This window comes from Pteropus vampyrus, unplaced genomic scaffold (genome assembly GCF_000151845.1).
Source record: "Pteropus vampyrus isolate Shadow unplaced genomic scaffold, Pvam_2.0 Scaffold96, whole genome shotgun sequence".
Lineage (NCBI taxonomy): Eukaryota > Metazoa > Chordata > Mammalia > Chiroptera > Pteropodidae > Pteropus > Pteropus vampyrus.
Window position 1 is genome coordinate 2948479 of NW_011888877.1, and position 10594 is coordinate 2959072.

Here is a 10594-nt window from a genome sequence, read left to right on the forward strand (position 1 = left end):
TGCAAGTGCCCAGGATACGACCTTTTTAATCCCCAAGGCTTGAACTCAAAGATGAAGCCAGTTCTGGGTCTCCATTTTTCTTCACCCCCCTTAATCACAGAGTATTTAGTTAGTCTGCAAGAAGCCAGACATTATGGTTCATTGTAAAAGAATACGAACTCTGACCAGACGACCTGAGTTCATTACCTAACTCTGCTATTGATTTTCAGCAACACCCTTAACTACTCTAGGACTCAGTTTCCTCATCTGTAAAGAGCAATAGTAAGCATGCCTGCCTCATGGCATTCTTGGGAGGATGAGCTAGTATGCATAAGATACTCATGATGGTAACAGACATCTTTAAAAGTATTTATTAAAACGAATAGATAGAAGTCCAAAGTAAAGATCTCTTAGGGGAAACTGTGATAGCCTAATTTTTGAATTACCTTGTCTTGCATGGTACAGAGTTAGACTTTTCTAACTTAGTCATACTTTTCCAGGATATTTCTAGAGAGTCTCAAAGTCATCTGGTGCTTTGAAATTGCCTAATCAAAAGCCCTGTATTCTGACTTGGTAGTCTCTTAACCCACAGCTACTATGACATCTGGTACTCTAGAGTCTGTAGAATTTTCATACGTCAATATTGAGTTTCAGGGACTTAGTGGCAGGTATATAAATATGATGATGCCTTCTTCAATAGCTTCTTGAAGGTAGAAAGTGTGCAATAATGCAAAAGACTTAAATATCAAATCAGAATAAAACTAAGATCTTATCCATTCCTTACCATCAGTGTGACTTGGGTCTCACTTTGCTTATTTGTGAAACAGGAAGATTTGATTAAATCTGTGAATAGCAGCTTAAGTTTTCCTGATTCCAAAGGTTTTTGTTTTGTTTTGTTTTTTGATTTTTTTTTTTTAAGTATTCTGTAAGCCATTTTCAAAGTTTCACATAGCTTAAAGGAAAACTTGCACTTACTCAAGATAATGCTGTGGGGGCTTATGGAAACATTAAGTTTCATTCTTTAGTTGGTTTCCGTTCCGCTCCCCTGCCCCCCATTGGCAAGAATTTTATCACCTCAGTGCAGTGACTGCTGGTTGTCTTGTGCTAATGAGAAGTTCTGAATAATCATATATATGTTGTTGGTAGTAAAATATGGAAAAACAATTTAAAGATTACTAAAGCAAATGGATTGTTTTAGGACCATAATCTTTCAAAATATGGAAGCCCAAGGAAAAAAAATGATAAAAGGGGTCTTTAGAAGTAAAGAGGTTGGAATTCTGAACTCTGTAAGTCCTCTCTTAGCTCCAGAATTCCATGATTATATGATTCTAATACCTAGGACACATAGAATAAAATACAATAAATTTCATTCAGGTGACAGAGAAGAATACAAACTCCAATAATGAAGGAAAATATGACATAAGGACCAGTCGTAAATGCACATGAGAAATTACAAAACATAAGGAAGATTCATTTTCTAGAAGGAGAAACTTGAGAAGTCATAAGAATAAATAAAGACAATGAATTTCAAGGAGTAATTTATTCAAGTTGACATATAATGTTATCATGACGAAAAATACTACTATAAAGTGGGAGCTGCATACCAAGAAGAATCCATCTATAAATAAACAAACAGGAACCCATTTCTCAAGGCAAGTTGCCAGGAACCATAGGTCTTGACTTCCCATGGTGAGTAGGTTGAGATAAAAATATTAACGAAGATAAAAGAATAGAATAAAGTATGCAAAACTCAATTAAGAGAGTAATAAATCCAATTCTGATTTTCTACTTTGTTAGACCCCACTTATATTTGCCTTGAAATACAACAAAACAGTCTGAGAGACTCCGGTGAAGGAAGACAATAAATACCCAGAACTGCAATGATAAATTTTAGGGACCAGAACAAAATGTGAGAGTTATTCAAAGTGAGATGTGCCAGCAGCAGTAATGGACTGACTTCTCCACTATGTTTACATAAATTATTATAGTTAATGGATCAACTATATCAAATTGGATGTTCCTGATATAGAGGAAAGAGTATCCTTTTGAGAGTCGGATTCCTGCAACTTTTTCATTAACAAGTTATATGATCTGAAGTGAAAGGAAATTTTATTGTTTTGGGCAAAAATTTATTGATCCCTTATTACATAACGGGTACTATTGACAACTGTCTAGTTTCTGTGTCTGTAAAGTGGGCGGAGTGGACTAAATGATTAATAATGCCTTCCAACTCAAAGAATCTTTGTCTAAAATGTTAATCGATGTATTATTTTCTGTATCTCAGAAGAGAACAGCATTAGAATATGATCTTATAGTATACAGAGAAAGCTGACAAAGAAAAAATATATAAAACACAAATATTAAGATGATTTAGTTAAGGGATAGTGTTTCTTAGAACAAGTCTATTTGAGGACTTTGTCATTAAAGTATAGAGTTCAGATATTAAAAATTCCTTAAATCACATCTATATAGTTTTTTTAATTGAATTTAATTTTATTATTTTCAAATATACAGTACATTGGTTAGATATTTATGTAGTTTATAAAATGATTCCCCTAATTATTCTTTCTCTCATCTGGCTCTCCACCTAGCCAATACGTTAATGCTGACTGCATTCCCTATATACATCTATATAGTTTTAAAATGATCAAAAATTGTAATTTGTGATGGCACCAAATATTAATTTATTTTAATGTGGAAATATTTTATCATTTTAAATGAATGCTTTCAGAAAACATCCCATCAGTTTGTAAGTTAATTTCTTTAGTACCAAAACCACACATATATATTGGATTCCTTTGTCGGTAAGTTTAGAACGAGCTGAAAAACAGCATTGTGAAAAGGGTACCGGACTTAATATCCAGGAACCTTGGCTCTGTTTCTGATTCTGCATGTGATTTTAGACCCATCCCCTTTGTCCTCTAAATGCCGTTTTCCCCATTGATAAAATGAGAGCATTAGATCACATAGAGCCAAGCTTTTGAAAGGAGACAGGTCAAAATTCCATCCAATTACTCAATCCAGTTCAAAGTCCAGAACCTCCAGTTGATAGTTAATCCTTTCAATCAGCTGTTATTTGGCGACCTATGCTGTAAACGGCAAATTATCTGCCTCCACTGCCCCAGCGCGCCAACTCACGTTCAAAATGCAACAGCGTTTTGAGGCTAGGAGGCCAGGTACCAACACTCCCATCTGCAAAAGGAAAGAATGGGAGATGCACAGCAATCGCTGGTGCATAGTAAGGGCGGAATCCTGTCCCAGTGAGGCTTTGTGAGACGGCCCTGCCTAGCAGTGGGGAAGTTCCTCCCTTAGACTCTGGCTCCTACTTTCTGAAGGGACTCACTCATTCGCTGCTCTCTGTACCTCTGTCCTGTCTTCCGGGAGGACCCATCTGGCACTTTAGTCGCCACTGCTACAGCCAAAACCAGAATTTGGAAGCATGCCCCAAAGGAGGACACATAGCTTTCTGCTACAGCAAGTTTGGGATATCAGGGGTGTTTCGAACTCAATTTTCAGTCCAGACTTCTCATTTCTTGACAGTACAGCTTTCTAAAAATTGACTAGACTTTTAAATATATTTTTGAGTAGAAAAATCCCAAATTTCTTCCTTAAACATAATATTCCTGATTTTTTTTTTTTTTTGGTCGTCATTGTACTCTGGCCCCAAACTTTTATCAACTTAGTGACACCTACTTGGAGGCCATCCGAAATAATAGGTGGAAAAGCCATTTCCTTAGTCTGACTTTTGCTGAAAGCTGAGTCAAGTTCACCTGTGATATTGTATTGTCCTTTGTCACTTGCTAAGGCTCTTACTAATTTGTGGCTCTTCCATTTCCAACAAGCAACTTCCAAGTTTGCCATAGAAGGGGAATGAGGGTGATTAGTTGTGATTGGCAGGTTTTAAGGCCAGGTACGCATTTCTTCTCACATTTCATTGACTAAAGTTCAATAACTGGGAAAGAGACCAAGAAATGGAGTCTCGCTCGGAATTGCCCAGTAGTTCTGCCATGAGGCAAATACTGTTTGCTCAGTGTACAGAATGGCAGGCCTTTGCCACGTGTGGCTATGGAGCCCTTTAACTCTTGCTAGTGCAACTGAGGAATTGGATTTTTCATTTTATTTCATCACAGATCATATAAATTTAAATAGCCATATGTGAGTAGTGGCCACCCTATTGGTCAGTGCATATTCTTATTTTCCGAAGAATTGAGTTTGGTATGTTGCAAGCCAGTCTGCCACAGCTGTAGTCCCCTCCATCTGTGCTAGCAAGTAAGAGGAGAATGTCTCTGAGTGAAATAGTTCAAATATGTTCCCTATATTGTCTTCCAAATACTCTTCTTCCACAGAAACGAGAAGTCATTCCCATCTTCCTTTTGCGGGCATACCAGTACAAGCTGAGAAAAATGGTCTAATTATATTGATACTGGATTGTGTTAAAACCATATGTGAGAAAATTACTCATGATCTATACATAGAAACAGGAATTGAATGTAATAAAAGAGAACTTATGCTGATTACAAAAGTTTCTGGCTTTGCCTTTCCCCCTATTTCATGAATAGGGAACATGTTAATCTTCCCATTTTCTATTCTGAATAAGTTACAGATAGGCTTCAGTCAGTTGAAGCTTTTACATCGACCATTTTTTGTGTAGGAGAATGTCATGGGAAAGTTATTAGGGCGGTGATGTGTGTTAGTTATTCTCTAAAGAAAACTAAATCCTCGATCAAAATGCAAAGCCTCTATAGTCAAGCATGTAACAATAATTTTGGGTAAGGAATTAACTGCAGAAATAAATTTTTTAAATTGTCAATTGCTCCTTCAGAGAAAGATTTATATTTTATACATTTAGTATATTTATATTTTCTTAGTTGTATTTTATTTCTAAGATATTTATATTTTATTCATCATATTTTATTTCTAAAAATAAAATAAGCATCTTAATAAGAAAGCTAGAAATCTTTTCAACAATGTTCGTATTTTGATTTTTTTAATTTCCCATTTTTTCAAGATCTATGCTGCTCTTTCATATAGAATTTGTAATCACATATTTCTTTTCGTCAAAAAGAGTTAGGTACTAGAGAAAAGTAGAGAATAAGTATCTTTCTTGTGAGTTGGTAGTAGCATAAGAGTGAACTTGAGATATCTTAGAACAAATAATGAAACACTGTATATGCCAGCTCGGGCCAGGCACACATACCCTTCTCTCAGCAATACTCTAGTTCCCCATTAATACTTCAGTCATATTTTTGTTTGGTAAAACATAATTATATGAATGATTGACTTCACTTCCCATATTATCTTTCTATGAATAGCTGGAGGCAATACTTTGGAAGAACAACAAACAGTTAGTTCTAAGCAAAATTATAAAGTCAAAAACTTACACTTTCTTTCCTCCACCGTCTCTTTCTTAGATTTTTCAGTACCTTTGCATGTCCCTGTTTTAAATTAATCAACCATCTATTCACTTTAAGGGCTGGATGTGCTGATTTTATAATCATTTGAAATCATTTGAATTCAGATATTAGTCCTTTAACTGGCTGTTTGAATTCTAAGTCCTTCGCCTGTTTCTGCATAGAGTGAAATTCTTCTCTGATGAAGAAACTCCAGGTAGGAGGAAGGAGGTTAAGAGCTTGTAGTGGGGACCCTCGGGGACTGTTAAAAGCCACACAAAAGAAATGGTCAACTTACATCTGTGGTAGAAGATAGAATTCTCTTAGTAGATAATTCCACTCTTCAGGAGAGGTGATGGCATCTGTGTTCCAAACTCTTTTATCTGTGAAGACTTCCTGAAAGCTTGGATTAAAAAAAAAAAAAAAAAAAAAAAATCTGGACCAATTAATGGTTATTACTAACTTAAAACTAAAATGCGTGAATTTTTTATTAGTCATCAAGTTATATAAAGCTAGAAATAATGGTTAATTCATTTTCTCTCTAAGACCTATCTCTCAGCTCCATCTACAATTTATAAATAAGTCTTGTACTTTCTTTGTCAAATTCTCTCTGCACTGGGGCCAGAGTGACATGACTTTGCATTGCTGGCACATCTTTATTCCCAGAAACTTCTGGGAGATTTTCATCTAACAAATCCTCATGTCATTTATTGTCCTGTAGGGAATGAGGACAATGAGGACTCAAGGGATTTTTCTAAGACCAGCCTTTTGAGGTTACTGATAAAATTACTTTTTTTCTCTTAAATCAGTTCGCTTAAAACCTCCTGACAAACCTTTTTGGGGAAAAAAAAATGTTTTTTTTAAAAGAAAATTACTTTAATTATTTAATAAGTTATTTTAGTAATTTAATTGATAGCATTCATTCAATTTGCATATTCATTCAAGTTTCTCTCTCTCTCTCTTTCTCTCTCTCTCTCACACACACACACACACACACACACACACACACACACACACACACAAACTCATCAATGCTTGGCACTGAAGGCAAATGGCCCATGAGTCATAGGCCCTGACCACAGGTAACTCACTTTTACACTAATGATGTTAAGCTTCACCCCTAAGATGCTGTTGATGTTTTTTTTTCAAGTTTCAAGAATAGATCAACCTTTCCTAAACTAGAGTAGCCATCTAATTTGTCATTCAAATACATATAATTTTGAAAGTGAACAAGAATAGTATTATCAATTATGCCTGGACCACAGACTTGCTCTTTTCTTAGACATATCTTCACCTTATTTGACCCCTCGATGGACCCCATATACACCTACAACACTTTACTGGATATGCTGGTCTATATGCCCACCTCCTTCCTCCTAATTGTAAGCCTCCTGGCTCTTAGCTTACAACCTCTTCCTTTTCGCTGAGGCTGGTGCAGGGTGGAGAGTATAATGGTGTGATGGGGCAGGGGGTGGGGGGTCCAATGAGGAGTCTAATGGTGGCTACAGTGACACTTATGCTTGTGTTTGCTGGAAAGCCAGACATTCTCTCCAAAAAAGCGTAGCAGTCTGGGCCTCAGGAACTGGGTGAGAACCATTTTCAAGACCTAGGACCCAAACAATTTCTTCTACAAGACTTAGCTACAGGTAAGAGGCATGGTCCCTGATACTCTAGACAATTGTAGGTAAATAGAAAAATAGGAAGTAAACTTTATGTTCAAATCTAAGCACAAAGGCTCATCATAATGTTCCCAAATTGAATGCATACACAGAATGATGACATCAAAACATCAGCATGACAATTTTTACTGCAACTCATCTTTTCTCTATCCTTGCCAACACATCAATCAAATTAGAGTCACATTGATCATGATATAAATTATATCGATTTTAGCCCGTAAATTACATAACACATAAACTCAGCTTCTGAAATCTCTTCCTCAAGTATTTCTGGATGGAACTGGAGTGGTTCATATGTGCTCATCAATACTCTTTTGATGTTTTTTCTCTCTCTTTGCTCCCTTGTTAATATCCTTGCTTGCTATAGCTGCTGAGGTTAGTGCTTCTGTGTTGCCGCTCATGGCTGACTCACTGAACACACCGAGCGGAATGCTCCAAGCCTGCGCAGCTTTAGGAAGACGGGGAGAGTCAGCTGGACCCGGTGTGGTGAGGACTTTGGAGAACTCAGCCTGGTTTTCACATGTTACGACATTTCACACAGTCGTGAGAAGCTGCCTACCTAGCATTCAGTGAGGTTGCAGTAAACTGGCAGTCGCTGTCTTCTGAGCCCGTCTAATAATGATCAGAAAAGCAGGGCTTCCAGGAGTCAATGTGTATGAGAACTTTTGGCTGAAAGGGACTGAAACAAATGATTTTCTACACGTTTTGGGGGAAAATTTTTGACCGGGAAGGAAATACTCGCCCCCTATCCCCACCATCTCATGCATACCTTATAATCTGGAGTCTCGCAGAGCCTCTCCCCACTCCCTGGAGTTCAGATCTGATTGAGAGATTCAGAAACGTAAAGATTAAAATGTCAGCTTGATTACTGAGAAAAGTTGGGCTGAATTGTACAGACTTATCCACTCAGGGACAGGGCCTGCTGGTCAGCCCTGGTCCTGATTAAACTTGAAAAACTGAACCCCAAACAAAAGAAGTGGAGAAGGGGCTGATGCTGCCACAGCCTAGTTCACCTCCCAAGGTCAGGTAAATCACCCACCTGGAGAGGACTAGGGTGCAGAACAGGGGGCTTTCCACTAACAGATGTCCCTCCGCATAGAAGCCCAAGGCTAAAGGAAGGGAGATCCTGGCCACCTACCTTCTTTAGGACCCTGACATTGGCCTGGGAACCAGAGGGAGAACATGAACTCTCATTTGGGTTTTCCTCCAGAGAAAATGCACAGATACCTTTCAAGGCCATGATACACATCTGCTTGAGACCAAAGCCCTTACTGTTAATCATTACTTTCATACTAACTTCGTGGACTCACTCATACATTCTAATATTTCAATAAATGTTTACTAAAATCAAGATAATTATTCTCGTTATTATCATTCTTTCAGTCATATATAAGCTTGGATTACTAAATGACACTTTTCTAAAATTGGTCTTACATATGCAAATCAGAATAACCCTAGAAACTTGCCACATTCTTCCTGGAACATATTTGAAAATGCATTAACGTGGAAGTCTCTTTAGCTCATATTCCCCACAGAGCAGGTATGCTAGAGAAAGCCTCTTTCATCAATCATGGTAGTAGTTAGAGTCTGGAAGCTAAAAGCTATAAAAGCTTGTAGGAGAGGTAGCATCGAAGAGATAGTATTAACTGGGTCAGATACTCAAGTGTGCTTTTTTTATATATAAACCTATACTGTATAAATACAGCTCTTGATATGATTGCTTATTAGTCTGGCCATTTTCATTAAAAAAAAAAAGATCAGTAACAGATTGACAACATATTTTAGCAGTGGCCTTAGAAGTCACAGTAACTAGAAGTTAAAGTAACCTGTAATACTAGAAAAGCTAATTCTTAAGTTTTGTAATCAATGGCAACTCTTAGGATGCATTCAGTGGAAGTTGCTGAGGATAAAATTCGACTGGCTTAAATAATGATAGGAACTTTATTTCCTTACATAAAACAAGAGGTCTAGAGTTAGGTCCCTTCCAGGGTTGGTTAATTCAGTGGCTTGACACAGCCACCAAGGGTCCAGTTCTTTTCTCTTGTGCAAGTCTCACTGCATTGGCTTTTATCCTCCAGCTTGTTACCTCCTGGTTACAATATGACTACACTAGCTCCGGGCATCACATCTTCACAAATGTCCTCTTTCTCGGTTTCCTTGTTAAAATGAGCACAATTCTCGTAGGAGCCTCCCAAGACACTTCCCTCATATATTATTGGCCAGAATTCTATTGTTTGAGTTTTCATAAACCAACCACTAGAAAGAGTAATGGACCTTCTGTGGCTGATTCTCTAGGGCCGAGGAGAGAGGCCCAGATTCCTTGAAGCAGAAAGTGGCAAATATTTGAACAAAACTGATTTGCAGTGAGCAGGGGAGGGGCACAGGGAAAGGCCTTTGGATTGGCAACAAATTGTATTTGGTGCATCAGCGAGAGCAAAATACCACAGTTTGAACATCTTTCAGGACGTGCTCCTGGTTCCAGCACATTTAACTAAGCACATTGACCTGGCTCTGATCTCCGTACATCTTGTACCTCGGTCAAAGTTGCCTTGGTATCAGGCAACAGGAACGGGTGGGTTTTGTTTTGAGTAAAATTTACTTATAAAAATTTCAATCGTTCAATCTGTGTATTCTCCAATTTACGCGTTTCTGTGTTTGGCTGTTGCTTTGTTGACATGCCCGTATTAGAGCAGGGCTAATCAAAATCCTTTTATAACTCTGAGGGCCATGATTCTGCTTGCTCTAAGCTTTGACATATTCGCGTCTTCAGAAGTGCCTCGCTATTTTCTGAAACTAACCTATAGGCTGATTTTTACTGAGCTTCTTAAAAAATTCATGGCTGTGAAAAAAGAAAGTCAAGTTTGTTTGTTTTTTTTCCCCCTCCTATATTTGGTGCTTACATTCCATTTAAGAAAATAATGAATGAAATCATGCAAAAAGAATATCAAAATGAGAAACCAAATCATTTGTGTCACAAACAATGGCTCACACAATAGGTAGAAGTCCTTTCTGCAGTATTTTCCTCCAGCCCACACTAAGGGGAGTAATTAAACAGGATCAGAGACATTTCATTTAAAGAGACAGCAGGTCCCTATTTCAGCAAAATGCAAAAAAGTAGTGGATGCTTCTTTTGCACCAAATAGTGCTGTTGTAACGAGTCATCGCTTGTCATCTGAGACTCCTCCAGCTACTCAGAAGATTCAAGCCCTCCATCTCAGGAGCCAGAGGCATGTGACCCATTTAATCTCACAAAGGACTGGTAGACAATGGAGAATGCCGCTGGGGCTGGAGCTGGGGTTCAGTGCAGTTCCCCCGCTGCTGCCTCCCGCTCCCAGGGCTGAGGGAGATTTAGTCAGCTGAGTCACCAATTTCAGCAGCAAGTCAGTGGTTAAGGAAGTGATTTGAAGTGAACCTTAATGAGGCCCGAGGGATGTCCTCTCTCACTCCTGTGCCCTGTCACTTCCTTCCCCCGGGAGGAATGAATGCTTTTGCACCCGACCCTGGGAGGAAGCTAAGAATGAGAATAGGGGTCTCTGGGCAATTCTC

At 38.2% G+C, this 10594-nt stretch overlaps 1 long non-coding RNA gene across 1 annotated transcript in view; it reads right to left on the reverse strand.

The window, feature by feature from the left end:
* Nucleotides 1-5677: 5677 nt before the first annotated feature.
* Nucleotides 5678-10594, reverse strand: part of LOC111742535 — a 36738-nt gene continuing 31821 nt past the window's right edge. Inside the window, exons 2-3 of the long non-coding RNA XR_002781367.1 lie at nt 7818-7868; nt 5678-5772 (exon numbers count right to left, since the gene is read on the reverse strand). This is a non-coding gene — a long non-coding RNA (uncharacterized LOC111742535). The remainder of the gene's footprint in view (nt 5773-7817; nt 7869-10594) is intronic.